General features: G+C 41.7%; 2 long non-coding RNA genes across 2 annotated transcripts; both read left to right on the top strand.

The window, feature by feature from the left end:
- The first annotated feature begins 1828 nt into the window (after nucleotides 1-1828).
- On the top strand, nucleotides 1829-3946 carry LOC119340906. The gene is made up of 3 exons (XR_005164742.1): nucleotides 1829-1929; nucleotides 3027-3110; nucleotides 3467-3946. It is a non-coding gene; the product is annotated as an uncharacterized LOC119340906 (long non-coding RNA).
- Nucleotides 3947-3971: 25 nt separating this feature from the next.
- LOC119340908 lies at nucleotides 3972-5075 on the top strand. The gene is made up of 3 exons (XR_005164743.1): nucleotides 3972-4186; nucleotides 4766-4827; nucleotides 4991-5075. It is a non-coding gene; the product is annotated as an uncharacterized LOC119340908 (long non-coding RNA).
- The last annotated feature ends 7388 nt before the right edge of the window (nucleotides 5076-12463 follow it).

Genomic DNA, 12463 nt, shown 5'->3' on the forward strand with positions numbered 1-12463 from the left:
ATTCGTATAAACAATTAAACATATATAATAAGCCATTGAAGATGAGAAACGGAGAGGAGAAAGTATGCAATATTATAGAAGAAAACAACCACAATTTCCTTACCAGTCTCATGCTTTAGCACAAAATAAGATGGGGCCTAATATTAGGCCCCTATCTAACAATATAACTTGTGTGACATACATCTTATTTCCTTACCGGGGAGAATGTATGTCACACAAGTTATATTGTTATATAGTTCTTTCAAACACAAATCCAATTGTGTCATTTGTGTATCATATATTTTATATATTTTTAGTAATATAGATGGTCAAAATCTGACAGGAAATACAAAGGGGCCTAATAAACCCAGACGGAGGTAGTATAACATTATACATATCAAGAAAAGATGAGTCTACAACCTAATAAATAAAGTGATGTGTGACACAACACATATGTTACTATCCACTGTGGAGTTAGTAACATAGACTAGTAACATATGCATGTTACTACTATAAGTTACTCCCCACTGTGACTAGTCTTAAAGGTTTACAACCCGCCTAGTCATCCAGAAATAAGAAAAGGATGGATGTACAAGGCTCCTTAGAGCTCAGCGACTCTCGGTCGTCGGATGCGTTCGCTTGATGGAATTCCGGGCGTCGGATCAAGAGCTGGATGAACCTGGGCCGTCGGATCTGGAAGGAACACTGCTGGAATGAATAGTAATGGCAACATAATGTAAATACCATGCCCCCACCAGGGCATTTTGGTAATTTCATGTGGTGGGGGTATAAAAGGGTCGGCTCCCCTGGTGAACCCTAGCCGCTCGCCCCGCCCTGCCGTCTCGCCCGTCCCGCCGCCCGCGCCTCGCTTCTCTCCTCCCTCCAAACCCTAGACCCGCGCCCGCCCGCCGTCGCCGCCGCTCGCCCAGGCCATCCTCCCCGTCCACGGCTGCGGCACGCATCGCTGCCATCTGCCCGACGACGCTGTGAAGCAAGCGGCCAGAGAGCGAGGGCAAGAAGCTTGCGCGCATCTGCAGCCTAACCTCAGCCGACGGCGGCGCGGAGTCCGCTCTGGACGACATCGACGGCGGGACGTCGGTGCGCGTGCGCCACGCCGGCGCGTCCGCGAGTTCGCCCTCGATGGCGTGTCCGCGTCGGCGGACGAGGGCCTAGAGCCCTAGCCCGCTCACTACCACACTCGCGCAAGGCCGCCTGCTCCCCACGCCGCCGCCGCCGCCTCCGCTCGCCTCCGCCGCCGCCGTCGCGTCTTCTCCTCCTCCCCGCCCTCTCGGTGCTCCTACCAGGCGAGCGCGAGCGCGAGCAGCCAGAGAGGAACGGCCACGGGCCTCTCCCTTAGCGGCGTCGGCGCCGGCGGCTCACTCTGCAGGCCCCCTGCCCCGTGTGGCTCATTGCCCCCTCCCTCCGCGGCGCCGGTGCCGGCGGCTCCCTCCTCCGTAGGCTCCCTGCCTCGTGGGGCCTGGCGGCCTCGCGCGCGGACGACTCGTCGCCGGCGCCTCCTTCAACTAGATCCTGTGCGCCAAGAAGGCCGTTGCTACCTCCTGCAAGGACGAACCAGACGCCGTCGCCTAGGTCCCTCCTCCCTCCTCCCAAACTTCTCCTCCACTCCATGCTGTACTTCAATCCCTCAACATTAGTAAATTTCTGTATATTTAGTTGATTATTGTGTCGCCTCCATTTATTTTTGATAGATGAGGACATGTTAGTGATGGATGTCGGGATGGTGGTGTACCCATACTTTCATGAACTTTTGTGTGATTAGTGGTTTGGAAGAAGATGAATCACATGAATGATTGCTGGAAATATATTCTCTGATGCTATATTGGTGATGCAGGTGAGCTGATTTGGACCTTTTCATCTTGGTCTGTGCAGAATTGGAGCCTTTGAATGATTTGAATGGAGCATATGTATGCATGCTACGGTTCATCTTAGGTGAGTGTGAATCTTCAGCATCTGTCTCATGTCGCTTCTGCGAAGATGCTTTTAACTGTTTTATTATCAATGATATCAAATTGGTAGCAGCCTTTGAGTGGTGGCAAGGTTATGTGCATAGTATACTTCCAGTACTTGCGGATCCTTGGTTCCTTGCTTGGCGTGGGATATAAGAACTTGTTTTATGTTCTGTGGATGCACAAGCAGCAGAAGTCAAACTTCCTCCTTCTCAGCTCATTGCTGGTGGTTCAGGCACGGGCCGTTGATGCAGATCAATCAAGTGTCCTCCTCTTTAATTATTTGGATTGGTGGCGCACTGGTGAGCCATGACTATTGGTGCTTAGATTGCGCATAGTGTAATTGATGTTTCCCAGACCTACAAATAATCAACACTGCATTTCCGTGTGTGTTTGGTAAAATGGAAATGAGAAGTAGACACATGCCTCATGTGCCTTCTTGTTCAGTAGGACAGCCTGCTCCCAAGGTTTACGAGTCGATGAGTCGTTCCGAGGTTGAGACTCATAGACTAAACGTGACTAATTTCATCCGGATATATACTAGCTATTTGCTAGGAAATGGTATTACTAAAATCATTCTTATACAGACTACCAAATATTAGTGGCTTGGGCACTTTCGAGGGCTGCTGCTTGGATTCTTCATGTGATTTGAATATTTATACAAGTCCTTTGTGTACAAGTTTGTTGATAAATTGGTGATGGCTTGTTTCCAAGTGGTTTAGTTGGTCAAGTATCAGACTGTAGATTATTCATACCATTGCTTTGATGAACACAAGAATGATACATTCAAAATCTGTTCAACAAAAGAAGATATATACAATACTATTACTATTTCGGGATAATGAAGCTCTGTTTGCAAAGCATTTTCTTCGGTAGGTTTCTTTACTTGCTTACTAAAGCTTCCATTTAACTATACTATGGCCATAAAGCAACATATCGTCTTATGGGGGTTCACAAAAAGCTTCCCGGTTCTTAGAATTAGAATTATATCGATCACTTAAATTATTTTATTCATCACCTGCAAGCCAACCATCTCTATTCAAAACTGGACTTAGGCTGCCACCACTTGGTGCTTAGCAGGAGAGGCACAACCTCTGGCACACCGAAGAGACAGACATGGCTTCCATGAAGAATTTCGTCGAAGTGACTGCGGATGACCCACAGGTCTGTCTATCTCTCAATCTTGATTCCCTTGTGGCTGAAAGCTGAGATGCCATGTCTTTGTGAGATGCCAATGACATTATAATTTGATGCCTGTAGCAGCTTATTTATTTTCATTGAAATGATTTTATACCCTCTGTTAGTAGCCATTTTCCTTTTTTTTAATGCCACCAAATTAAATGCCATCGTTTCCAATGTGTGTGTTACAAATTCTGCTCTAAACAAATATATGAGACGCACAAATGCACAAATGAGTGTTCATGTCTAATTGTTATGACATGTGTAATTATATTTTGATCCAAATTCCTGAACAAGCATAGGTATGAATACTAATGTCAATGCAATTTCTCTCTTCCTAGGACTCCAGCAGCAACCATATTATCAAAAGGTCAAGGAGCAACAATTTGATATGCATCCGTGATAAAGAAGGTAAAACTTGAATATAGCCTCCTGCAACATTATAAGATTACTTTGTGGTACAAAATATCATGCACTGTCTTACACATAATTGTTGGCCATTCTAAAAATATGGATTCTACATTGAATTTGTCTTGGACTTCTTAATTTAACCTCCGTGCATGTTCTTATGACATTGAATTTGAGCGAGCGAGCGAGAGGAGTACATTACTTATTCCACTTCTAAGCTACGCTTGTGCCCCTGTTCCTACGAAGTGTATGGACGTGCCTATAACTAAACATAAAAATAGGATAGACACTAAATGCTTTGAAGGAGCAGAGATTGTAACTACACAGAAGCATCACTATGTAGGTAATTGCTATGATAGTTAAGATTATTGTTGCTTGATGCCGTGTCTAAGCTGCAGGTATACCATTGTTTTTGTACCTTCTCTATTTATATGCTTCTACAGAGTACTTGGTGCATGTACATGCTTCACTAAATCATTTCCTTATGAGCCAGAATAAGATTTTTAAAGTTGGTAGTTGCACTACATGCTGAGATTGTTCATTTGTGAAGTACTTTGTGCAAATGATTATTCTCGGTTCTTTGCCTCATATAACTACAAATGAGGAGGTATGAAGGGTCGACTAAGAAACTGAGTCAAACTACTTGATTTAAGGTATACTTTGGCAATTTCCTTTGATCCTTTTTGTTCCTCTTCTCACGTGTGTTATTAGCCTTTTAACAAGCCTTTGTTTTCTAGAATTTCTTCAAATGTTGAGAAGAATATTTTGCTGATTACTGAGTAGATGAACTGGCAACAGGTGTATATTTGTTGTAGTTTTGATGTAGTCACTGTTCAGTTCTTTTTTCAGATGTTATGTTTCTACAATGTAAAATCTGTTTCTGTGTAAACCCATCACACACTTCTGCATGCCTTAATGATCTTGTGCTTCTTTTCATAGTATAGATGCAGCATAGCTTGATATTATTTTAGTTAGCACGGTGCAAATCATACCAAAAAAAATACACATGCTTGCCCTCTGTGAAGTACCACTATTACTATATATGTTCTACTTTGTACCGAATCATATGTATATTGTGCTTGCCCCTAAATTGTTGCTTTACACTAAACCACTATTACTATATTATGCTTTGATATGAGTTTTGGTGCTTTCTACTGAAAATCAAGCTTTTATGGAAATTATGCCCTTATGTGAGTCTTCGGGCCTTGCTGAGTACTTTTATTGTTGTGAAGGCATCATCATAGGTGATTGTAGTTAAATTGCCTCCTTCACACTTACATCCACCATCAATCAGGTAAGCACTCCTTTTTACACATAAAATCAAGTGAATGTTGTACTCACAAACCAATTAGCACGTTTCGGTTTGATAAATATCGTGCGTTGATCCCTGCACCTTGACAAATTTATGTTCATGGCATCTCCAGTTTACTTCCATTATCATTCTTTGTGCTTCTCAGATCTGGCAGCTACATGGAGACATGGAACGCACCATCATTTTGTCGGACCAAGTGTGGAGTTAGCTATGGAATTTACACCATCAACAAATACATAAAGGCCTGCAAGCTATCCTCGCAAGTAGGGCATTTACATGCTCTAAGTCAATCTGTTAGGGAGAAAACAAGGGCTTGTGTGCCTATTAATTTTTTCCCTATCATATATGTGGGCACCTTATCTATCTGTAACATGTAACCTGTGCAACTGCAAATATGTTAGACAAAATTAAATTATGTTCAACATATGTTCTTATACACTTTGCCTATAGAAACTATGCATAGTTGTTACTCCCTTTTTTTGGCTTTGTGTAATATATATTTTCGTCAACTAGTGAACCTTTTGCACTTTTGCTGTAACATACTGAACCGTTGCACTATTGTCTTTCATCGTATAAACATATGAACTAAAAAACGTCTCATACCAGGCTGGATATGGTTGGTGTGGGTGGGGTGCGGCAAGCCGCACTTCCTGTCTAGTCCTTATTATACTTGCTCTTACCAAGCCATTGGTAGGCAACCAAGTGATTAATTGCTGCACACCAACAGAGAAGTCAGCAGCCTCATATGCTTATGGGATGAGCCAAAATTTGCAAAAAACAACGGCACCCAATCAGCCCAGAAATCAGCTGCAGGTGCTGTCGCTTGCCAAACTTCTCAAGGACGCATCGCCACAATATGATTGCCTACTTATTTCTGCAGGGGTAAAAGCAAGAGAGGCAGATGATGTTGCAATATAAAAACTATACTACCCGTTCGACACATGTTGTCTTCTCCGCGGACGTGCGTCAGCCCAGGCGGCAAAATTACTGCTTCAGTAGTAGCAAGAACTGAACGCTGAAGGGACATGTGGCTTGGTTGGACGCTGAAGAACTGAACGCTGATTTCTCAAACGACTGGTTGTTCGGCTGCTTGAATAAATGAATGCTGATGTTGCATGCATATGACGTGGACACTCTGCATGTAGAGAGAATTGGTACCCCGCGTGTTGCTGCGGGAAAAATTAGCACATAAAGTTGAAGTAAAGTTGATAAATAAATCTATGAAGTGTAAAAGCGAATAGAAATGCACCAAATGAGTCAAATGACTATGTAACAGTCCTGGCAAAAAAAATTCAAACATGTGCTGGTTGCAGGAGTGAAGGACTTTACATGCCGCAAAAATGTTTGACAAATTACTAACTTATCATCATACCAAACAAATGTCTTTTGGGATTTTCTACAAAAGCATATGTCCAGATAGTAACACATATAAATAAGCTAAGTGATACTCCCTCCGTTGGGTACAAGTAATTAGAACTAAAACCACGTCACTTATTTCTGAATGATGGTAATATTAAACAGATCAGATTTTTGATGACGTCCAAGTGTACCACCAGAAGATATTAAGGAAATGACACAGCGGAAAATGTTCCAATGTAATTTGTGATTAAATAGCTTACGCCATGGCATTTTTTAGACTGCGATTAGTCATAAGAGATAACAATGGCCAACACTTCAATATAATTACTATGGAATCAACATCCAGCAAACATCTGCGTACACTGCAGACAAGACAGCATATTTTTAGGCCTCTAGAAGGTGGAGCCTACAAAGAAGACAATGGTTTATGACTTTATTTATCGATTCCGAGATCAAGTTAACCTGAGCCGAATATGTGTCCTTGTATATTCCCGTCCCTGCTTGAACAGAAAATAGAAGATGTTGAGTAACGTGCTTGCCGAGAACAAATTTAAGGTTTGTCTATGAAAAAACAGAAGTTGGCATCTTGATGAAATTGCTCAATCAGACTTGCATGCTGTATAAATTTAAATGATTGCAAGTTTTCTAAAAAAACAATGGTAGATGACAAACGCAATAAACATAATAGATATCTTCTATATGTTTTGTTGAAGTAGCAGGCTCAGAATTAAATATTAGTTCTTATGTAGCACTGAGATATCTAATGGCCCTAGTTATGCTCACACTAATTGCTCCTTTTACAGTTTGCAGAATCGCTTGGTCAGAGATCGTGGAAGCATTGATCTTGAATAGTTAAAGTGAAATCCCACCTGACTTGGTAAAGCAAGATACTCAGTATCTCTCTTCAGCTTCTGCTGGTAACATTTTCTAGCGCTTGGTTCAAGAACAGGTGTATCATACTTGAACTTCAAAATTGATGATTAACTCAAACCAGAAAGACAAGCGGAAAAAAAAACTCAAACCAGAAAGAAGTTCGAGGTGTAAATATTTCTTTAAGCCGAATGTTGCCTTTCTTTCTATAATTTTCTGCAAATTGCAACTTGAAATTTTTTAATGGAACTATTCCTAATCCAAAAACACCAAAACACATAAATGAGCCCCACAAAAGAAACACAGAAATGAGCAACTGTAGGGTAGAATTATTTACCTGTTTAATCCTTGAGTAAATATATCATCTTTAAATCCACTGGACTGTAATATGAAGTGTCAGATCAGGATGCCAGATAGGTGGCAACAGATTAGATTAATATAATCTTGAAAGGTTTATGTTAATTAGTACTGGGATATAGATTGTAAATAGCTAGAGACAAAAGGGATACTTATCGTGCAACAAAACCGAGCAATGCCTATCTGATTGGATATATGCGTATCAAGGGCGCCACAACTGGTATAACCCGGTAAATCAAAATGTTCATGAATAACTTAACCTGAATCATGGGTTGCTTGCCATAACTTGAGCGATAGCAGTACCATACCTGTGCTGGATATATGCATATGTGCAAGTTATATCAACAGAAAAAAATCAGCAATTCCAATAAGGTACTAATCTACCCACTGGTTCTTATCTAGGTGTTTCCCCTAAAACCTCTCAGCGGCTTGTCATCAGCAGTCTCCTGTGCTGCAAAATCCACAAAAATAAAATACAAACAAAATTGGTTTGGTTCTATCTGAATAAATTGATGCTCTCACGTGGAAGAGAGCCCTAGGAATCAACGCTGGAATACAAAGATGGGTACCTTGCAATCGGCAGGGAAACCATAATGGACAGCATCCATAGATAGAGGGGTGTTTTCCCACAAAAATGATACAGAGTTGGTAGTGCTTGCAGTCGGACAGCAAGATGCAACCCTAGCAGAGAGCGCATCGTGAGAGCCGAACTATGAACGCCATCTTGGAGGTGGAGGACGCTAGGGACGACCAGGTATGGAGTGCAGGTAAGGGCGGAGGGCCGGTGCGCCCCGAGGTAGCTGCCGGCGCTAGTAGAGGACATAGGAGATCAAGATGGAGGGATCGATGGAGATTCAGCGGAGACGGGATAAGGAAGCGGTGACGGTGATGGAACTTTATTATTTGGGAGTAAGGGCATGTACAATGGTTCTATCTTAAGAGTGCCACGTAGGATAAATGATGAGGTGGAGGACAGAGAAATCGTAAGATAAGGCTTGTCTTCTCTTATTTAAGAGAAGACAAAAGATGATCTCTTAGCACAATTTGTTTCACCATGTTTTTAGGAACAACTAACTATTTAAGATAAGGCTAAGAAATGACCCATTGTAGACATGCTTTTTTGTCATCTCTAATTTACATGCAAGACTTAAGATAAGACTATCTTATCAACCATTGTACATGCCCTAACAATATGGAAGAGGAGATCGCTTAAAATTAGCCGTCAGTTATGGGAGACGGAAGAGATAACGCGACCACTATTAAATTCCGTGACCAAGGGACATGAAAAAATGCTGAGATGGCAAATTTGTTGAGGTGGCATGTGGGGATATGTGATGAGGTGGATAGGTTGTATGTTAAGATAAATATGGTAGTGGGGGTGAGTCTCTTAGGCTGGTCGTAATGGTAGTATCATAACTAGTATCATGCATGCCAACTAGACAATTTTGATGATGTGTCATAGCATTAAATGAAGAAAGAAAGGGTGGAGTATCATATCATGATACCGTATCATAATAAATGCAATGCTACTTTGTGTCATGCATGGCAATAAATAGAATACTACATGATACCAAAACATGATATTATGCATTAGGGAAGTAGTATCATACACTAGTATCATATGCATGATACTAGTATATGATACTCCCCATTACAACCAGCCTTAGGCCCCTCCAATGCTCCACCTTGTACAGGTGTTAAGGATGCCATGTAGGCAAAAAGTCTAATGTGACAAGGTAATTAAGAGGAGAGATGAGTGTGGTGACCTCAGGAAGAAACAATGTCAAACGCAAGAACCTAGGCAAAACACTTAATTTGGAAGGATCCCACCAATGCATAAAGAACTTTAGTTGTAAAATCATTAAATGAAGGATGCTTAGCATCAACAAGTTAAGCACCTATGCATTGGGGCTTTAGTTGTTAAAGGTTTTAATGTGCTTAGCACCTCATGTAAGCACCAATACATTGGAACTAGCCTTAGGTATATAGGATTAGATTAAGTAGGATGGATGCCTAAGGCTAGTTCCAGGAGCATGCATGCTGAGCGACCGAAATACAACAACTGTGGCGTGGGTTCACCTCCTCGACACCGTTCCTGTTATTTGCATGTCGCTCCTGCACTCAGTACTCAACACACGTTCCTTAAATCTCCTCCTCATGTCTCTGGCCGTTGCACATATAATTTAATTTATCTCAAAATACCCTGTCAAGGTAATTCAGGAACCAACGTCTTGCATGTGTTTAAGTATATTTGGCTAGACCAATCTTTAGTTCTTCCGTCCAATTTTGATAGTTCAATAGAAAAAAGGACCAGATACCCATTTTACATATTTTAAAAAATCATCTTGTTTTTTTAGATTTCTGTTGGTATAGAAAATAGATGCGGAGTTGATATGTTTTGTTCTTTGGCACCTTGCCTGCATATGTCATGTAATTCAGTTCCAAGGCTCAGAAAATGTTTGAAATTTGGTCAAAATTAATCTGTCAGCTTAGCATATCCATTAAAGCCACCAATGAAGTCATTCTTTTCCTTGACTCGATGGAAGAGTTCAGAACCCTCACTTTGCCAGAATGGAATGGAAGAGAGATTCTCAAGAAGCACCTGCTTAAACTTCTGGAGCTGCAAAAGATCTATTGGCAACAAAGAGCTACAATCAGGTGGGTTAAATTTGGAGAAGCCAACTCCAAGTATTTTCAGGACAAAGCTACCATCAAATACAGGGTTAATCATATTGCAAGCTTACATGATGATTTGGGCAACATAGATAGAGAGCATAATGCCAAAGCCAATATTCTTCTAAAATCTTTCAAACAAAGGCTGGATACTTCTGTGCCCACATTCAACCCTCTCAATTTGGGCAACCTTCTTAGCAGAGATGTGGATCTCTCTGTGTTTGAAATACCCTTTTCCAAAGATGAAACAGATGCAGTTGTCAAAAATCTGCCTAATGACAAGGCACTAGGGCTAGATGGTTTCAATACAAACTTCATCAAACATTGCTAGGATATTTTAGCACCTGATTTCTACACTTTGGTTGATGATTTCTACCATGGAAGAATCAGCCTGCAGAGCATCAACTCTTCTTTCATTACTCTCATTCCCAAGAAACATGCTCCAACTACACCCAATGACTTCAGACCAATCTCACTACTAAATTGCTCAATTAAGATCATCACAACACTTTTGGCAAATAGACTCCAAGATGTCATTCTGAAGCTCGCTCACACCAACCAGTATGGTTTCTTAAAAGCAAGGTCTATTTAGGACTGTCTTGCTTCGTCATATGAATTCATTCATCAGTGTAAAATGTTTGGCAAGGAGATTATTGTCTTAAATTTGGATTTTGAGAAGGCTTTTGATCTCATCGAGCATCAATCAATCAAAGAAATACTCATTGCAAGAGGCTTTGGAACCAGGTGGCTGATGTGGATGGACATGCTTTTCTCCTCTGGGTATTCTGCTGTGTTACTTAATGGTGTTCCTGGGAAGCAGTTCCTGTGCAAGAGAGGAGTAAGGCAGGGAGATCCTCTTTCTCCATGTAAGTGCATCTAGTGCCCCTTAGTAATTTTGGTGTATTGAAGACTTATAGGTTAAGGGACCGATGCATTTGTGAGTGTACATAGGTCTATAAGTCTATGAGGAGTTTGATATTTACAGAGAAAGTCGACCCCTAAAAATAAAGTTCTTCGACTGAAGACTTTGGATTTCTGTAGACTTTGAAAGTGAAGAAAATGGTGCGACCTTGAAGACTTGGAATTCATTTAAGAAACATGAAGTGTGAAGACTTTTGTTTTTGTAGTTTCATTTTCTCTTTCTTGAGTCATAGGAAACACCATACTGTTAAAGGGGGTCGAGGAAATACTAAGGAAAAATTTCCATGTGATGCTCAACTCAAAATCCTACACCTACCAATCCCTTCGAGTGAAGCCATTGGAAATCTCATACAGCTCAGTCGATTTCTTCAGTGACAGAGACGAAGTTCTTCTGGTCTCTGAGGAATATGTTCTGACTGAGGAGTTAGGAATTCGCCAGTGCGGATTGGCTACACAGTGAGGAACATGATAGCCCTGAGGAATTTGAGAGTCAAACTTCCGACCGTTGCTGTGCTATGCGCCAGCTGCCCCAGAATATATACCCATCTCACGGTCCTATCATTAAAGGGCATTTATATCTTATCATGTCGGTCTGCTCCCTAGGCAATAAATAGCCGCCCCCTACAACCACTAGCAGGTTGGCTGCTCCGAGAGAAACTGACACTTGTCATTTGAGAGCATCCCATCCTCCGAGGACTTTGAGCGAAAATCATCAAGTGAGGAAAACCCAAACCCAACACACCTACAAACCCAAAGTGATTGAGCATCACTGAAGAGATTGATCCAGCGTGGATCCGATGCTTATTACCTTTGAAGACTGTGCTTCTTCCAGACGGTTAGGTGTCATGGTTAGAGTATCCAAGAGGAATTGTGGATCGCCGAGTGACCGAGTCTGTGAAGGTTTGGAAGTCACCTGAAGACTTACGACGAGTGATTGGGTGAGATCTGTGTGACCTTAGCTCAAGGATAATACGGTGAGGACTGTGTGTCCTCAGGTTTAAATACCTAGCTGCTCCAACCAGACGTACAACTGAGACAGCAGTTGGAACTAGTCTACCAAATCATTGTCTTTCATTTCCTCATTTCAGTTGTTGTGTGCTGATACGTCTCCAATGTATCTATAATTTTTGATTATTTCATGCTATTATATTACCCCTTTTGGATGTTTATGGGCTTTATTTTACACATTTATATCATTTTTGGGACTAACCTACTAACCGGAGGCCCAGCCGTATTGCTTTTTTTTTTGCCTATTTCAGTATTTCGAAGAAAAGGAATATCAAACGGAGTCCAAACGGAATGAAACCTTCGGGAGCATGATTTTTGGAACAAACGTGATCCAGTGGACTTGGAGTGCAAGCCAAGAAGCAGCCAAGGCGGCCACAAGGGTGGGGGGCGCCCACGCCTACAGGACGCGCCCCCTGTCTCGTGAGCCCCT

The sequence above is a fragment of the Triticum dicoccoides genome, chromosome 7B (assembly GCF_002162155.2).
Source record: "Triticum dicoccoides isolate Atlit2015 ecotype Zavitan chromosome 7B, WEW_v2.0, whole genome shotgun sequence".
Taxonomy (NCBI): Eukaryota; Viridiplantae; Streptophyta; class Magnoliopsida; order Poales; family Poaceae; genus Triticum; species Triticum dicoccoides.